The sequence below is a fragment of the Trichosurus vulpecula genome, chromosome 1, assembly GCF_011100635.1.
Source record: "Trichosurus vulpecula isolate mTriVul1 chromosome 1, mTriVul1.pri, whole genome shotgun sequence".
NCBI classification, from domain to species: Eukaryota; Metazoa; Chordata; class Mammalia; order Diprotodontia; family Phalangeridae; genus Trichosurus; species Trichosurus vulpecula.
In genome coordinates, this window is record NC_050573.1 from 88,070,036 (window position 1) to 88,090,560 (window position 20,525).

The window sequence follows — 20,525 nt, forward strand, 5'->3', positions numbered from 1 at the left end:
AGAAATATTTTCTTTTGACTACCTCCTCCCCCAATCTGCCCTCCCTCCTATCAATTGGGTAAGATACCCAATTGAGTGTGTATGTTATTCCCTCCTCAAGCCAAATCTGATGAGAGCAAGATGCACTCATTCCCTTTCATCTGCCCCCTCTTCCCTTCCATTAGTACAGCTTTTCTGTGCCACTTTTATGTGAGATATTTTGCACCATTCTATCTCTCCCTTTGCCTTTCTCCTTCTCCCAATATATTCCTCTCTCACCTCTTAATTTTAATTTTTTAGATATCATCCTTTATAGATATCATTTTATAGATATCATCATAGATATCATTTTAGATATCATCATTCAACTGACCCTGTGTCCTCTATCTACATATATAAATTCCCTTCAACTACCCTAATACTAAGAAAGATGAGAAAGGCCTCATGAATTACAAATATCTTTCCATGCAGGAATGTAATGAAACAGTTCGACTTTAGTAAGTCCCTAATGATTTCTCTTTCCTCTTTACCATTTTGATGCTTCTCTTGATTCTTGTATTTGAAAGTCAAATTTTCTATTCAGCTCTGGTCTTTTCATCGAGAATGCTTGAAAGTCCTCTATTTTATTGAAAGTCTATATTTTGCCCTGGAGTATTTTACTCAGGTTTGCTGGGTAGGTGATTCTTGGTTTTAATCCTAGCTCCATTGACCTCTGGAATATCATATTCCAAGCCCTTCAATACCTTAATGTAGAAGCTGCTAGATCTTGTGTTATCCTGATTGTATTTTCACAATACTCAAATTGCTTCTTTCCGGCTGCTTGCAGCATTTTCTCCTTGATCTGGGAACTCTGGAATTTGGCTCCAATATTCTTAGGAGTTTTCTTTTTGGGATCTTTTTAAGGAGATTGATGGATTCTTTCAATTTCTACTTTACCCTCTGGTTCTAGAATATCAGGGTAGTTTTCCTTGATAGTTCCTTGAAAGAGGATGTCTAGGCTCTTTTTTTGATCATGGCTTTCGGGTAGACCAATAATTTTTAAGTTATCTTTCCTGGATCTATTCTCCATGCCAGTGGTTTTTCCAATGAGATATTTCACATTGTCTTCCACTTTTTCATTCTTTTGGTTCTGTTTTATAATTTCTTGATTTTTCATAAAGTCTCTAGTTTCCACTTGCTCCAATCTAATTTTTAAGGTGGTATTTTCTTCAGTGGTCTTTTGGACCTCCTTTTCCACTTCCCTCACCCAGACACAGCAGTTGTCGCACTGACCTGCTCCATTTTCTTTGGCATTTTTGGGTTGAGAAGTCTGGTAACTGCCACAGTTCAGTGATTCAGGACCCTGAGGCCTGCTCCACCCGGTCTACTCTGTACCTGGTCTGTCTTGGTCCAGCCCATGTTGGGTTGTGCTCTGTTCCCAGCATGGTGTGATAGACCTTCCAAGTGACCATCCAGGCTGTCTAGGCTTGAGACTTGTTTCCCTCTGTTATTTTGTGGGTTCTGTAGCTCTAGAATTTTTTTAGAGTCATTTTTACAGGTGTTTGGAGGGATTTGGAGGAGAGCTTAAGTGAGTTCCTGTTTTCAAGCTGCCATCTTGGCTCCGTCCCCACCCCACCCCCAGCACATTTTCCTCCTGCATACTCAAGAAGACTAAGGCGAGTCATATCACATTTAAAACTAAATAGTATTAAAGTATACTGTAGGAAAATTTGTATCCGAGAGATGCTTCCAAAGCCCCAGCCTTGGAAAGTCTTTTGTTCATTTGCGGGATTCCCAGTGGCTTCTTCTTAGTTCTAGTTCTCTGTAGATCTCTAAAAACTGCTGCTTTTCTAGAGTCCGGAGACAGCATTTCTCTCTGTAACAAGGGGCAAAAATCTCAGAAATTGTCACTGTCTTGATCAAACTTTCTTTCCACATCTGTCTGCAAGTTGTTTCCTTTGTCATAGGCTGCTACCACTCTGGAAGATTCTGCTAACAATGCTGGTTATTAGTGACATATCTTGTGGTTTTAATGTGTCTTCTAGTCCTATCACTCACCTGAGCATGTCCATATTAAGATATTCATTCACCTTCTATTTGGAATGAATAAACACACACATATACACAGAGGAACCATGTGGTCAGAGATATATAGCATCAGAATTGAGGGAAAGTGGCCAAATTTCCTCTCCAACTTGGCAATTTGAAAAACTCTTATTCCATCAAAAATTACCATTGAAGAGACTGAGAAATTATCTACTTTATTCTTTTGTATGCATATTTAGAAGCTTGGTTCAGCTTTTGAGTTATCAGCATTGACTCCAGTGCCAATTAGAAGACTTTTTACCCTCACATCATACTAACTCTGAGTCATTGTGGCTGAAAATAAGTTCACCAAGCTTCTATCAGGTTAAATTGCAATATCTACGGAAATGTTGAATAACTGACCAGGAAGGGCAAATCCAAGAATTCTCTAATTGGCTCTCATTGGTCAAAATATCCATTATAAATTAAGCTGATTTCTTTCAACAATTTATCCTAGAAGTGGGCTGTGGGTGCCTTGAAGAACCCAAGAGACTAGGATACAGGATAACTAATTTGTGAGACAGTGATAGTTTTGTTAGTCCCAGCTGATGAGAAAGAAATTCAGAAGAGGTGAAAAAACCTGCTTAGGTATCAAAATTTGGAGATGGAATGTAATTATAGATCTTTTCTTCAAGTCCTGTATTCTGAGAGAATGTATGGAGAAAATCCAGAATTTAGGGGAGAAATGTGATGATACAGACTCTACATATCTTGGCAGGGGGACAATATGTACGTCCCCAAATTACTGAATAGAAATGGCAAGGAAAGTAAGAGGAAGTCAAACTCCCTCTGCTCAGAAAATTTCAATGGCTCCTCATCACTTATCTCAGTGGTCCTCAGCTTTTGTTGAGTTCAATGACCCCGTTTTAATGTTAAAATGAATTCATAGACTCCCTGCTATACTATTTTGTTGGAGCTAAATGAAGATCAACATCACAATTCTTGAGGCACATTTGGATTCTTAGATCCCTTCTAATAACTTCTCAGTTTGTTTACACCTTGCCATGTACCTCTCCATTGCCCTCTATGTGATTCTCATGTTTAATTCTTCATTAACTGTAGTGCTCCATGACTCATCACCACAAAACAACACCAGTAGAATAATGGAATTAAAAATGGGTCTTAATTTCAGAGAGACATTTATTAAAGGGGCTTTGGATTTTTTCTCCCAAAACCAAAATATTCTGCTCTCTACCTCCCGTTTAATTATGGATCTAATTTGTTGTCCATTTTCATTGCCTGTTCAAAATCTGTAAGCTTCTTGAGACCAAGAATTATGCTTTATTTATCTTTGTTAACAATTCATATTTCCATAGTACTGAATCTTCACTTTCCACAAAATAATCACATGAAGCTGGGGGGTACAAGGATTGTTTCCCCATTTTATATGTCAAGGTACATATATATATATATATATATATATATATATATATATATATATATATATAGGGAGAGAGAGAGAGAGAGAGAGAGAGAGAGAGAGAGAGAGAGCGAGGGGGGGGGGGGGAGACTCAGAACAATCAAGAGATTTTTCCATGGTAGCATAATTGGCACATGGCAGAATGAGTCAGGACTTGAGTTCAGTTCTCTGGCCTCTAAGACTGGTGTTCTTTCCATTGGATAAATCCTTAGCACAGGGTCTTGAACACAGTGTGTGCTCCATATATATATTTGGTCGCTTGATTTTAAGTCCAGAATTTTGGGGCTGACCCTGACACCAACCCCCAGTTTTGAAGGATGATGCATACGATAAACCAAGTCCCCATGCAAAGAGGTGAATTCTCTGCCCCCAACAGAATGACTCTATGTGGCATGTCAACGCATCATCTAAGAGAATAGAGCAACACCCAAAATGATGCTTTAATTACTCATCTCAGATGAAATAATGATCTTTAATGTGCACTGGATCTCATTAATTAACTCTCAGACTTTAATTAACTCCTTGCCTATTTCACCTGCCATAATATATTATCACAAATGTCAACTTAACAGAATGTTTTTCTCTGGAAAAAAAATAAGTAGCACACAATAATTGCACTTTATAACGCATTTGTGGTTTTCCCCAGAAAGGTTGCCTCCTCGTCTACCACATGAGTTTTTCCAGACTGGGATCTAGTGATCACAACCCCCTGCTATAAGTTAAGAAATTAATGAGATAACTGAAGGGACTTGAACTGGCATTCTTTTGTGGTCTCATTACTGTAATGTTACTGCATCTGTGTTAGTTGGCTGTCTCTTCAATACTGATACCACAGCTGATATCTCTGTGACCAACCCTAATGCCTTTTATCATCACAATCATCCTCCTCCTCCTCCTCCTCAACATTGTGCCTATGCTTTTATTAAATGCTTAATTAAAGGTGTGTCTGTAACTTATCATATGCAACATGCTTTGCTTTTACATATGAATCTGTTTGCCAGGATTGAGTTCTCCCTGAACAGTTTTTGAATGTCTGAAGAGATTGGTGTTTTACTTAATACTTTCAACGTTCATGTAGGTAGCTGAGACTGGCTGGGTCATGGCCATCATACCATTTTCAGGGCTGGTGACTACAAGCATGATCTCTGATGTGTAAGTACTAAGTGCATTCATTTGATACATCTTTCCCAGGTTATCCGGAGCGATGATGAGCCATTTGATGATTGAGGAGAAAGGTCCAAATGCAGTCTAGGGCAGAAAAAGATCAAGAGGAAGAAGAGATAAGAATGTAATTTGATTTCAAAACTTAAGGAGCAGCTTTTTCCATTTCCATGTTTAACAACGTTCCCAGGCCTATTAAAAACAACAACAACAAATAAAACTCTATATATTTTCAAAGGTTTAAAGACTACTGTCCTATCTTTCTTTTTTCTTGATGGCTGGGGAGAGTCATCAAATAATTTAATTAAAGAATCACAGCATGTGGAAAATAGACAGGACCTTAGAGATAATCTGCCTATGGAGAATTCGTGCTTTAGCTAAGGGTTAAACTGGTGGCTTGTAGTGTCCCTTATGGCTCTGAGTTTCTATGGGTCCATGACTATTTTGACTTAAGAAGGCTATTTAAGGAATTGAGGATATTTAGACTGAAGAAGAACAGATAGTAGGCACATTATTAATATCTTCAAATACATGAGGTTGGTTCATGGAGAAGATGGGTGATACTTGTTCTAGATGACCCAAGGGTTCAGAACTGGAGGCAGTGGAGGGAAATTTCAAAAGTAAATATTACTTAGATATAAGGAGAAAATTTCCTAACATCAGAGAAGTCCCATGTAAGATCCAGAATTCTGGGGGCAGAGCCATGATGGTGGCAAGAAAACAGGGACTCACTTAAGCTGTCCACCAAATCCCTCCAAACACCTGCCAAAAATGGCTCTGAAGAAATTCTAGAGCTACAGAACCCATGAAATAACAGAGGAAAGCAGGTCTCCAGCCCAAGATGGCCTGGATGGTCACTGGGAAGCATCTATCACACTGTGCTGGGAGCAGAGCACTGCCTAGCAAGGGCCAAACCAGGACAGAACAGGCACTGAGGAAATCAGACAGAGCAATACATAGGGACCTGAATCACTGAGCTGTGGCAGCTACCAGACTTCTCAACCCACTAATGACAAAGACAACTTAGCAGGTCAGTGGGAAAACTGCTGGGTACGGGTGAGAGGAGTGTGTGGTGGGCCCCAGCCCTGGGGGCAGTGGAGGTGGTACAGCACAGGGGCTGCAGAAGCAGGAACTCCTGAGGCTGCTTCCAGAGCTCCAGCTGCAGTTGCTTCCGGGCCCAGGCCCACCTGGTGGGAGGAATCAAGCAGCGGATCAGAGCGGGAGTTCAGGAAGCACTTTGCTGGTGCAGAGGAAGGGTTCTCTTGCTTTGCCCTGCCTGGATCTGGGTCACGGTACTGACTGGCAATTCTTGGGGGAGGAGGAGCACTGGTGTGGCAGAGCTTGCCATGTAGAAGTAGCTATGAAAATAGCAATGCAACACCCCTGAGGCTTGGGACAAAGCACTCATCATTCTGAAGGTAGTCATACCCTGATAAAAACCTCAAGGGTCAAGTAGTTGGCTGGCAACATGAGCAAGCAGCAAAAGACTCAGACCATTGCATCTTTTTTGGTGACAAAGAAGATCAAAACATATAGCCAGAGGAAGTCAACAGAGTCAAAGATCCCACATCAAAAGCCTCCATGAAAAATATTAATTGGTCTCAGGCCATGGAAAAGCTCAAAAAGGATTTGGAAAGGCAAGTAAGAGAAGTAAAGGAAAAATTGGGAAGAGAAATGAGAGTGATGCAAGAAAATCATGAAAACCATGTCAATGACTTGCTAAAGGAGACCTGAAAAATACTGAAGAAAGTAACACCTTAAAAAATAGAGTAACCCAAATGGCAAAACAGATCCAAAAAGCCAATGAGGAGAAGAATGACTTAAAAGGCAGAATTAGCCAAATGGAAAAGGAGGTCCAAAAGACCACTGAAGAAAATATTACCTTAAAAATTAGAATGGAGCAAGTTGAAGCTAGAGACTTTAAAAAAAATAAAGAAATTATAAAGCAGAACCAAAAGAATGAAAAAATGGAAGACAATGTGAAATATCTCATTGGGAAAACCACTGACCTGGAGAATATATGCAGGAGAGATAATTTAAAAATTATTGGTCTACCTGAAAGCCATGATCAAAAAAAAAAAAAAAAAAGAGCCCAGCCATCATCTTTCAAGAAATTATCAAGGAAAACTACCCTGATATTCTAGAGCCAGAGGGTAAAATAGAAACTGAAAGAATCCATCAATCTCTCCCTGAAAAGATCCCAAAAAGAAAACTCCTAAGAATGTTGTAGCCAAATTCCAGAGTTCCCAGGTCAAGGAGAAAATATTGCAAGCAGCCAGAAAGAAACAATTTGAGTATTGTGGAAACACAATCAGGATAACACAAGACCTAGCAGCTTCTACATTAAGGTACTGAAGGGCTTGGAATATGATATTCCAGAGGTCAATGAAGCTAGGATTAAAACCAAGGATCACCTACCCAGCAAACCTGAGTAAAATACTCCAGGGCAAAATATAGACTTTCAATAAAATAGAGGACTTTCAAGCATTCTTGATGAAAAGACCAGAGCTGAATAGAAAATTTGACTTTCAAATACAAGAATCAAGAGAATCATCAAAATGGTAAAGAGGAAAGACAAATCATTAGGGACTTACTAAAATTGAACTGGTTCATTACGTTCATGCATGGAAAGATAAAATTTATAACTCATGAAACCTTTCTAAGTGTTAGGGTAGTTGAAGGCAATATACATACATACATATGTACACACATATATATCTATCTATCTATATCTATATAGATATAGATATAGATATATAGACATAGGGTACGGGATAAGTTGAATAAGAAGGGATGATATCTCAAAATAAATAAATAAACAAATACAATTAAGGGGTGAAAGAGATATATATTGGGAGAAGGAGAAAGGGAAAGATAGAATAGGGTAAATTATCTCACATAAAAGTGGCAAGAAAATGAAGTTCTTTTGGAAGGGAAGGGGGGCAGGTAAAAGGGAATGAATGAATCTTACTCTCATCAGACTTGACTTAAGGAGGGAATAACATACACACTCAATTGGGTATCTTACCCTACAGGAAAGGAGGGGGGAAGAGGATAAGAAAGAGGGGATGATAGAAGGGAAGGGAGAGTAAGGGAGGAGGTAATCAAAAGCAAACACTTGAAAAGGGCCAGGGTCAAGGGGATAAAATTGAATAAAGGGGGGCAGGATAGGAGGGAGGGAAATATAGTTAGTCTTTCATAACATAACTGTTATGGAAGTGTTTTGCATAATTATACATGTGTGGCCTATGTTGAATTGCTTGCCTTCTCAAGGAGGGTGGGTGGGGAGGGAAGAAGGGAGAAAATTTGGAACTCAAAGTCCTAAAAGTAAATGCTCAAAAAAAGTTGTTTTTACCTGCAACTGGGAAATAAGATACCCAAGCAAAGGGGTATATAAATCTAACTTGCCCTACAAGAAAGTAAGGGGAAAGGGGATGGGGGCAGTGGGGTGACAGAAGGGAGGGCAGACTGGGGAAAGGGGCAATCAGAATGTATGCCATCTTGGGGTAGGGGTAGGGTAGAAAAGGGGAGGAAATGTGTAACTCAAAGTATTGTGGAAATTAACGTTGAAAACTTAAAAATATTAAATAAAGAAATAAAGAAAAAAGTATCCAGAATTTCCCCAGCTGGACAACACCATACCTCCCCCATAATCATTGGGTATCCTTTTGGAAGAGGCCACAGAGCTCTAGACTGATTATAGGCAGTAGTTTAATCAATCATTATGAATACTTACAAACAGGGACAATCTTTGGTCTGGGGTGGCAGCCAGGCAGTTTTGTGGATTCCTGCTGAAGAACCCCAAAATCCCCATGGTAATTACAGAAAACAGACTAAGGCAGGAGGAGCTAAAGAGTACGTCACCACTGATTGGTGGATAATTTTTGGTTCTCTGCTTAGTAATGAGCTTGGGAGTTAAGCCAATGTTATACCCAAACGTAAGTTTGTCCATTGATCATGTCCTAGTCATAATATTCTTGTTTTGACTTTCATAGGTCATAGTATCTTAAGTTTGACAGTATCTAAGTTATGATTTAGTATCTAAGTTTTGATTTCTAAACAGGGCATCATGTTCACACTTCTACCCTTCACAGAATTTAAGTGTTTATGGCTTTTCACTTATTACTGCATTTTAGGGATTTTTTTTTTCCAATTTGAACCCTATGTCCCAAAATGAAATGTGTTATCGCAGGATGTTGGGTTCTCCATCACTTTGGTCCTCAAGTAAAGGTCAGTATTTTTTTTCTACCTGTTTTTCCTGTCCCCAGTCTTCCTATCCCTGCCCCCCACCTGTCCTTCACAATAGTGCCTGAACAATTGTGTTACTCCTTCTTCTATGAAAAGACTTCCTATGGCCCTCTAGACCCCTGCCCTTGGGAGGCAGGTATCTTTGCTTCACTTTTGTCTTTTAACTCCAGTACTTGGCCCAGTGCCTGGCACATAGTAATTGCTTAATAAATACTTGTTGACTGTCTGACTCCTCATTAACTACTGAACGCAATCAAGTATAAATTCCAAATTGTAGCTTTCAGAGGCCTTCACAATGTGTCCAGTCTTTGTATGTAGCATTGTCCCCAAGTATTACCCTTCACATATTTAGTCCAGCCAAAGTAGGCTATCCTTCATTTCCTATACTCTCCTGCCTGCTCTCATCTCTGCATCTTTATTCATACCATCCCTCCTGTTTGGGTTGGCTTCTGACCCTTCCATCTCCATCTGCTGAAGCCCCTCCCTTTTTCTTTAAGGCCCAGTTCAGGTGCTATCTCCTCTGTGAGAAATCCCATGAATACCAAAGGTGAAAGCCATCTCTTCTATTTATTTTTTCTTCCTTTGGAGGCAATTGGAATTAAGGGACTTGCCCAGGGTCACACAGCTAGTAAGAGTCTGAAGCCGGATTTGAACAGACAAAGATGAGTCCTCCTGACTCCAGGGCCAGTGCTCCATCTACTGTGCCACCTAGTTGCTCTCCTTTTTTAAATCTAACTTTTCACTTTGCTTGGTTCCAGACTTTCTCACTCTCCCTTGCATTATAGTGTTTTTGTGTATATTTCCTTCCCCTCAACCCCATTAGATTATAAACTCTGTGATATCAGGGAATATGTACTACCATCAAACACACAAGGCCTAGCACAGCACTTTATACATTAGAGGTGCTTAATAAAAGTTAATTAAATTGAATTGAAGGTATTGAGAAGCTGGTTTAGGCTTAATATAAGGAAAAAAAAACGTTTCTAATACTCTAGGCTGTGCTGAAACGAAATGATTAATCTCATTAGGTAGTGAAATCCCCATTATAGGAAATATTCAAGTATATTCTAGAAGATTATATTTCAGGAGTGCTTGTAGATGGCAGATCTTTCTATGAGACTGAGCATACAGACGCTTTATTGGGGTTGCGCAAGGGGGCTATATCCCTCCCACCTGACCTCTGAGGTTTGTTCCAACTCTCAGATTCTGTGATTTTATTGCCCCCTGTATCAAATGGGCAAATTGAGTTTCAGAGGTGAGAAGTGACCTGACCAAGACCACCTAGGGAGCTAGGGGTAGAGATGGGATTAGCATCCATGTCCCCTGATACTCGTCTGGCCCTGGATACCTCTCACCCACGATTAAAGTTTCTTTAGGAGATGATTTAAGGCCTGTCTGAGTTGGAGCTCAGCTGAACAATAGGCTGTGGGCTGGTGCTCTATGTTCCATTCTAATGCCTATTGATGTATGAAATTAAGTGAAGTGCTGCAGTGGAGCCAAGCTGATTGCGGTGGCTGCTGCCGCTGCTGACAACAGGAAAGCGCTAATTGTTTGCCCAAAAAAAGAAAAAAAGAACACAAAACTAACCAACAAAAAAGACCACTAACTGAACGCACACCAACTTTAACTCCTTGTTGAGGGATTCTGCCTTTGATGACGCACACACAGTGTATAAAGCACTAGACTTGGAGGACTTGGGACTTAGGTTCAAATCCAACCTCAAAGTCTTAGCTGGGTGACTCTGGACAAGCCATCTAACCTTTATTAATCTCGATTTAATCCTTTCCTAACAGCCATCCGTGCATCTCCAACATCAGTCTGAACTGTGTCACAGGGAATGATTTTTAAAACATATGTTGCTGTACTTGCTTTGCTAGGATTTTACTTCACATTTTCACATCTCTATTCATGGGTACTATTGCTATAGGCCTCTCTTAGAATTTTATTTCTTTTACTAGGAGACATCAACATATACACTGATATTCCTTCAAACAATCTGGCCTCCCAGTTCCTTAAATTCTTGAACTCCTGTGACCTGCTATGTGCAACTAGGTGGCTCAGTGTGGATAGAGGGCCTAGATTCAGGAAGTCCTGAGTTCAAATGTGGACTGAGATATTTACTAGACTTGTGACTCTGGATGAATCCCTTAACCGCTCTCTGCCTCAGTTTCCCCAGCTGTAAAATTGGATGATAATAATAGCACCTACCTCCAAGAATTGTTGTGAGGATTAAATGAGACAATATTTATAAAGTACTTAACGCAGTGCCTGCCATATAGCAGAAGCTTAATAAATGTTTCCTCCCTCTGTTCCTTCTCCTTCACTCTACCTCAGACACACAGAATGATTGTCACACACTCTTGATTTCACCATCATCCACAGATATCTTACTTTCATTCAAGAATTCTAAAATTCTTATACCTGGTCAAAACAATCCTTTATCTCCATCTATCTCAGTGTCTTTTCCCTCCTAAATCCATTTTTCCTCCTTATCACGACAATCAATCCCTTGGCTCTCTCAGTTTGCTCCCAGGCTCTGGCTCGGCACTCCTCTCTTCCCAGTGTTGACCCTATATTTAACTAGTTCCACATCACATTGTCTTCTGAGATCAAATGCCTTTATCCTGACATCCTGTCACATGCCTTCCCAAACCCAACCTTGGTTTATTTCTGCCATCTACCTCCTTTGTTCTTACTCATGAGTTGCCAAATGGCACCAGAGAAAGGAACACAAATGCGCTGACTGGATCCAGTACAGACTTATATTATTGAATATTAACCGAATACTCGCTGTGACCAGACAATACTTTTATTCTTCCTCCATTGATTCTCTGTCATACCACTGGGAATGTACCAAACATTCGTTTCTCTGTTCAAACATTCCACATGACCTCTTTTTATTTCAAAAGAAAACCTTGTTTCACACTCTACTGAGAAAAGAATGGACGTTAGCCAGGAGCTCCTGCTTCTCCACATTTTAGAACCCCTTGACATCATCTCCCATTATTTCCTCCTTTATTCCAGCATCTGAAGAGATGGCACTTCTCCCTTGCTGAGGCCAACCCCTCTACTTAAGTCCTTAAACCTATTCCTTTCTATGTCTTCCAGTAGATTACCCATAATCATCCCCCTTCAAAAATCTTAATCTCTCACTTTCTGCTCTCTTCTTTCCTATTTTCTACAACTATGACCAGGCTTCTTTCATCTATCTCTAGGAAAACTATATGATCTTACCATACTCTTAAACTGTCATCCTATATCTCTCCTCCTTTCCCAGCCAAACTTCTAGGAAAAAAAATGTCTGAACTTATGGTTTCTACTTATTCGCTTCTCAGATCCTTGCAATATGGCTTTCATTTTAATCACTTGACTAAAATTGTTTTCTCCAATAATTTGCCTCTTTCTTTCTCCTTCTCTCCCTTCCTCCTTCTTTCCCTTCCTCCTTTCCTTCCTCCCTCCCTTCCTTCCTTCCTTTCTTCCTTCCTCTCTAATTCTCTCCCCCAAGTCCAGCGTTATATTGGAGTCATCTAACTGACTTTCCAGAGCCCATTGTTAAATATTCAGCATGAGGCTTTACAGTTGAGAAATCAATTAGTATCATTACAAATCAGGCCTTGATTTACTGTTTTGTTGATTGTCTAGATTTAAGAAAGCATCGATAATGTGGATTAAATTTTAAAGTGTTTATGTACACATCTTCCTCCTCTCTAGAGGCCATTTAAAAATATTTACTAGGACATCTCTGTATTTGTCTATAAACATCGCTTGAACTCAGCAGGAGTGAAGTGGATGACTCAGGGAGTAAAGTTATCATGAGACTGTAATAGGCTAATAACAATAATAAATAATAAGAATTAATATGGAGTTTTAAGGTTAGCAAAGTACTTCACATTTATTACCTCATTTCCCACTGCTGATCAGCAAGGAAGCTTTTGACCTGTTCTGTTGACTTGGACTGGCTTGATCCTCCTTAGGCACCCTGGTGGCCCCTGGTTCCTTGGGGGCTAACCACATTGATGCCATACATAATGTGGGTACCTGATTGGCTTTATCCCTACTACAGCTCAGTACTCCCTAACTTAAACAATCCATCAGCCTCAGTTTGCCTGGTATCAGAAATTCTGGGTATATGTCACACCTAGACATCAATAATTTCTTCATTGCTAAATCCAATGGCCATTTTTCATTCATCTTTGATGACCTCTCTGTCAAATTTAATATTATTGACTATGCTTTCCTCCTAGATACTCTCCTCTGTGGGTTTTTTTGTGTCACAACTCTCTCCTATCTTTCTGACTGATTTTTGTCAGTTTTTCTTGCTAGATCATGAGTTTCTTATTGTTTAATTGATAGTGAAACCCAAAGCTCTACCCTGGACTCTCCTCTTTTTCTCTACAATCTCTCGTTTGGTTACCTCATTGTCACTTATGGATTCAATTTTCATTTTTATGAGTCCCAAGCCTTTATGGCCAGACCTGTTCTTTCTCCAATGTTTCAGTCCCATATCATCAATTTCAAACTAGATATATCATAGAAAACCCAAATTCAATTATTTTCAAAACAAAACTCTTTATCCTCCAAACATGCCCCTCTAATAAATCTCCCTCTTTTTTGGGGGGAGGACTTTCATTATTCTAGTCATCCAGGTTCACAAGCTATGTGTCATTCTCGACTCTCACCTTTCCCTCACAATACATATATAGTTAGTTACCAAATACCTTTGATTTTTCCCCCATAACATTTCTTAGTTCAAAACACTTTTCCATTCACAGTCACTACAGTTGTTCAGGCCATCATCATCTCTGGTCTGTCCTATTGTCATAGCTGTCTTCTTGGTCTTTCTACCTCAAGTCTCTTCTTGAGATTAGGAATTGTTTTTATTTTATGCTTATTTTTGTATCCCCAGGGCTAAGCCCAATGTCTGGGACACAATAGATACTTAATAAATGCTTGTGGACTTGACTTAACTCTTTCCAATTTATCCTCCACATAGTCACCAAAATTATTTTCCTAAAGGACAGGTAGAACACTGTTACTCTCCTGCTCAAGAAACAACAATACCTCCTTATTGCTCTTAGGATGAAATGCAAACTTTCTTATTGGTCATTTATTGCCATTCACAATCTCTCTCCAGCTTACCTTTACCAGATTTATTACATATTGGTGCCCTTTGTATATTAAGCAAACAGTCAAGCTGGCTTTCTTGCTATTCCTCACAAATGATAGTCCCTCCGTTATCTCTAAGTCATTACAAAGATTGCCTTTATGCCTGAAATCTACCCTGTCCTCACCTCTGCTTCTCAGAATTCCTGACTTCCTTCAAAATGTGTGTGTGTGTGCATACACTCATATATATATATATATATATATATATATATATATATATATATATATATATATATGTGTATATATATATATATACACACACACATATACATATACACGTATATGTCTATATACATACATATATACATAGATATATATCTATATAACAATATCTATAATTGTACCTATTTCTTTCCATGGAACCTATAGTCCATGAGAGCAGGTACTGTTTTAGTTTTGTTTGTGTAAGCCCAAAACTTGGTACAATGCTTGACAAATAATGGACTCTTAATACTGGCACAGTAGATAGAACGCTGGGCATAGAGTCAAGAAGATTCATCTTCCTGAGTTCAAAACTGGTTTCAGACACTTACTAGCTGTGTGACCTGGGCAAGTCACTTAACCTTTTTTGCCTCAACTTCCTCATTTATAAAATAAGCTGGAGAAGAATATGGCAAACTGCTCCAGTATCTTTGCCAAGAAAACCCCAAATAAGGTCGCAAAAAGTCCGACATGACTAAAAATAACTTAATAAATGATTAGTGAGTGATATTTAAAAGCTTGTGGTCTTTTGTTTTCATTTTAGTTTTCTCTTGACTAATTTTTAGATTGCTTCTTTCCAGACTGCTAACTTGTTGAATCTTTTTTTGTAAATTTGCATATTTGATTCATTAATCCCCAACCCAATTTTGTTAATATTTTTAGAAAGTGTTTTTTCCCCCTCTGAGGACTGTTTTAACTGCATCACAGAATGTTTCATGGTGATTTGTTATTATTTTAATTTTGCATAGAGATGAATTGTTTTTATGTTTGACACACTACTTATGTTTAAAATAATTATTATTAAATCTACCTTGTGATTATAGGATGTAGTTTGTAAAGAATTTGCTTAGTATCCCTGTCATTAATAATTTATCTAGGGGCAGCTAGGTGGCTTAGTGAGTAGAGCATCGTCCCCAGAGTCAGGAGGACCTGAGTTCAAATTTGGCCTCATACACTTGACACACTTACTCGCTGTGTGACCTTGGGCAAGTCACTTAACCCCAATTGCCCTGCCTTCCCCCCTCCAACAAAAAGAAAGAGAAAAAAATTTTAAAAAAGATTTATCTGTGCCTTGGCTCAATGCCCAATCATATAAAAACTCTATATGGTGCTCAAGTGTGTGTGTGTATTATTCAATGTTTCCATTTAAAAGTCTTTAAGATACAAATTCTTCAGTACTTTATTGAGTTTTTAGTTTTCCTGTTTTAAAAAGGTTAGATTTATATAACTCCAAGAGAGTAATACTAATGTCTCCTATACTTATTGTGTTACTATATGTATTTGTGCAATTCAGTTAACTTTTACTTTATGAAGTTAGATTCTAAGCTATTTGGTTCATATATTATTTAATTTTTTTTTTTGTTTCAGTGCCTGTGGTACCTTTGATCATATGGAAGTTTCCCTATTATCTTCTCTTGATAATGGGGTCTTTTGCTTTGTCTGACAGCATGACAAATAACCTGTTTTTTTTTAATCACTTCATGTATAACAATTTTTCCTAGTCTCCAATTTGCATTCCTATTTTACCTTTATTTAAGATTTGTTGTTTTTGTGTTGGAAATTGGTGAGTTTTGTCTTTTTACCCAATCTACCATTCTCATTTGTTTTATTTGCTTATTTAATCTATTTATATTTAAGATTATTATTGTTAATCTTGAATTTTTCTCAATCTTTTGTAATTGATCTTTATCTCCTTCCTTTTTTAAATCAGCTTTGTTCTTGTCACTAACTTTGCTTACATAGCTTTGATATTATTTTAATTTCCATAGACTCTCTATGTCCTCTTCCCATTTACCTATCATCCCAAATTTTTAGAATTTACTTTTCACTTTCCTGCCTGCTCTTCATTTGATCCTTCCCTTTCTTTGATCAGATAAGGTCATGATTTAACACCAATATCCAGTCTCAGTTTAAGTAGCATTTCTATGATACCTTTTCTAATAAGTTTTTAAGTCACATTTTCATCTTCCTAGTTTCTAGAATCTTCCACTCTATGCTGAATTCTGTTCTTCCCTTGTGTCTTTCATATTCTTTCTATGTACGTTATCTTAAGGAGAGCTTCTGGGGTACTCTATCTCAGCTCTGACTTCTATCTGATTTCTGTGGTATTGTATGTGCAGATCTTGCCCTATATGTTCTTCCTTACATGTATTTATCTATTGATTTATTCATCTATCTACTAATTCAATTTTTAAAAATGTTTTTTGAGGTATTACTTTTGATGGGACCTTTTATCAACCACCTCAAGAAAGACCTCATGTCATTTGATGGGAGTCACTCTGTATCCCAAATAATGAAGTCTGGTCCTGTCCCCTGCCCTCTCCATTATCCTTTACTATTCCTAAGGCCAGGTTATTCTATGTCTCGTCTTATCTCCCATCCTTCACCTTATTATCTTGGCTTCTAGTTTTCCCCTGGAGACCATACATCTTTCCTGGTGTAGGATGGATTCTTGGGAAAGAAAACTGTGGCTGGATAAAGCATTCTAGTATTGTGTACATTTCCTCTCCCTCCCAAGATGAATTGCTTTATTAAGTTCCTGTTTTAATGACAGATCTAGACCTCCCCATTCTCACCATCTTGTTGCATCTACCCTTTTTCAGATATCACCATTCCAGGCCTTACCTTCCATTACTCTCATCCAACTTTGCAAAAGCCTCCACTCTTTTTGTTGGATTGAAAAAAAAGTGGCTATCCATTCTCTGTTCACTTCTAGGCTTAGTGAGTAGTATATTGTCATCTCACTTCTATTCTTACCTTACATCTCCCTTCTTGAGTCATGTTGTTCCTCCTGAAAAAGATAATAAGTCATTAATAAAAGAATGTGGAATAAAATCCATGTAATACTAATTTAGATTTTCTTTTTTTTTTTCTTTCTCCATATTGCCTTAATATTTTAGATTCCTATATCCCTTTTGGTCTTTGGTAATTCCTCTTCACTTTATTGCCTCTCAGTCTGATTTATTTTCTTCTTTTGTAAACAATAATACATAAATATGGGTTAATTGGTTACATTGAGTAGTCTTTTCTTGATAATTATATTCTTCTACTTTATGTGTGTTTCTCTTGCTTAGGGCTTTTGGAAGTCAAGTCTAAGGCTTACATTTGGATTCTTTTGCAGGAAAGCCTTCAATGGCTCTCTTTTATTAAAAGAAGGGGTATGTTATTTTGGTTTGCAACTTAAGACTTCTTGTTTTTGTAATATTCTATAACATTTTTCTCCCATAATTTTATTCAGGCCTGCAGAATAATCCTATATTATTTAAATTGGCATTCCTTCACAGATGAAATCTTTTGTCCTTACTATCTGCAAATTTTGTTGTTTGGAATTGAAAATTTGAAATTTAGCCCCCTTGGAAGTTCAAGTATGGGTTTTTTTAGACTATGAATCTGATCATTCAATGCTTTATTCTCTGCATTCAAAAGTTCTAGGCAATTTTCCTTTTTATTTCCTATACTGTGCTATTCAGTTGTTGTCACTGTTGTTTAATTTGCTATATTCTTCTCTGATACCTGAGATCCTTAAGCCATTTCTGTTCATTTTGTCTTCAGGGTAAGAGCTTTATGTGATACAGAAATTCATATATTTGGTTTATCTTTTGATTCTCTTTTCTCAACTTTTCTTCTATTTCTGTATTTTTAGTTTAATTCGCTCTTTCATTGGATCTGCTTTTTGATTCTCTATCATGTGTTGTCTCATTGATATTTTAGTATTTTATTTCCTTTATTCTACATTGAAATATTTTTATAGTTAACCCTAATCCTACCCTAATATTTTCTTTCCAAAGTGTTATTTCCTTTAGAATCAGGGATTTTTTAAGTTCCTTTTACTTCATAGAATTGTTAATTGTGTCTTGGTTGTTTAAATTTTCTTGTTTTTACCTCTATTTTTGAGTCTCTTTGTTAGTTTATTTACTTGGGAATTTTTTCATTGTTTTCCTCTATCAGCTCATTTGTGGATACTCTTCTCACTCTTGGTCTTGCACTTTTTCTTTGTTACACAGATGATTAAATCTGGGTATACTAGGTTTCCTCATGTTAGGGGAGTAGATATAAGGGTCTGCTGTGCTTACATCCTGAGTACAAGGACTAAGACAAGATTGGTTTCCAATCCTCTTTAACTCATGCATCAAAGCCCCTAGAAATTGCTCTCTAGCTGGTGCTAAGCTAAGATCTTAAATGCATAATTGAAGACAGTGAACATTCCAGGCCTGAAGGAAGGCTTTTTGAAGACATGAAGTTGGGAGTGGAAATTTTTAGACCAGGGAATATAAATTGGGTAAGTTTGGTTGTAACATAAAATGTGTGAAGGGGTTAAAATGAAATAAAACTAGACAAGTAAAATATTGCTAGTTTTTGATGTGGTTAATATGCCAGAGGAACTTGCATTTTATTTTAGGCACTAGAGAGCTACTGAAAGCTTTTAAGTAGAGAAGTGATAGGATCAACCTTGTCCTTTTGTTTCATTATTCTGGCAGCTTTGTGGAGGACTGATTGGATAAGGGAGAGACAAGATATTGCAAAGATTAAGATGTGTGGAGTCAAAATCGGCAACATGGTAACTGACAAAATATGGGAGTAAGGGAGAATGAAGAGTAAAGAATGCAATCATCCTTTTTATTCTACTCTATTATGGAAATGCTTGTTTTATTTCTTAAGTTCAGAATAAAATAAATCAAATTAAAAAGAAAAAAAAAGAATGATGACTAAGTTAGGGATCTGGGTGACTGGAAGATAGTGGTACCTGGTATCCTTGACAGAAATAAGCAAGTTTCTAGGAGGGATGGATTCTTTCTTTTGTGGGGGAGGGAAAGAGAAGGTAAAAATGACAAATTTTGTCTTGAATATTATGAGTTTGAAATATGAATGGGTTAGAGATTTAGAGATGCTTTACAGGCAACAGGTAATGTGGACTAAAGCTGGTGCAGGAAATATATAGGCCTGGTAATTGTATGCATATAGATGGCATTTAAACCCATGGGAGCTAAAGAGTTCATGAAAAGAAAGTGGATAGAAAATTAAAAGATCACAGGAAAGAACAGGGCCATGAGGGATACTCAAAACTAGAGGACAGAACAGGGATAATGAGGAAACAAAGGAAATTGAAAGCAAGTGGTCAGACAATTCAGAGGAGAAATAGAATCCCAAACAGCAAGTGTAGGATCTGGGGATCTTTTGATTTGAAGACCACTGGCCCATTCCACTAGCATCTTTTAACACTGTCCCTTCCTCATCTCTCACCTCATCTCTCTGATATCATAGTGAGTAAATGGTTTCTGGATTTAGATTCAGAAAGCCCAGGTTCAAAACCTGACTTTGCCACACGCTGCTTTTGCAACCATTGCTTCTCATCTTCAGGTTTGAGTCCCTGCAGTTGTAAGAGGAGGAGAACGGACCAGAAAACTAGGGAGTATTGTGAAAGGAATTAGAGTGGAAAGAAATCTGTAATCATCAGAGTCAGAGGACCCAGGTTCAAATCTCATTTATAATGCTTATTTACCTTGTGACCTTGGGCAATTCACTTATCCTCATTGGGACTTTGCTTCCTTATCTACAAAAATGAGGGAGTTGATCAATCACTTAATCAGTGAACATTTATTAAGCACCTATTATATGCCAGATATTGTGCTCTAGATGGCTTCCAAGGTCCCTTTTCAGCTCTTCAGATGACAGGATGATGATGTGATATTTAAGGTCCTGTTTAGCCCTAGAATTATCAGCCTACAACTTACCTTTGCACTTACTTATATGATAATTTGTGGCCAGTCTTTGCAAAATTGTGGTTCTCCTGTGGAGGGGTTGATGGGAGAATGCTTCTCAGTGGTAGGTGGACAGAAGATCCAGGAAAGAAACTCTGGCCCATACAATGTGCTATAACTATGGGCCTGGGACAGAAGAATCTCTATCAGCTTGGTTATATATGACACACAGTGGTTTATTGGTCCCCATAACAGATGGCTACATAAACAATCAGAAGCAGGGAGAGTCCCTCGTAAACCATAAATGATTCCTATCCAAATGAATATTTCAGAAGCAGCAATTGAGTTTATATCTTCCTGAGACAAGGGGAAATGTCTTTTCCATACTTTCTCTGTCTTTTCTTTTCTGAAGGGTGAGAACAGGAGTGAGGGCAGGATATTACATTTAAAGAGAGACACCTATATACATATATAAGTGCATATGTATGTATATGTGTGTATATGCATGTACATACAGGCAGTTTTGCTTTATGCAAATTCAAGTTATGGAAGTTCAACTCCTGGGTGGGCAGAGGGCAGGGGCACAG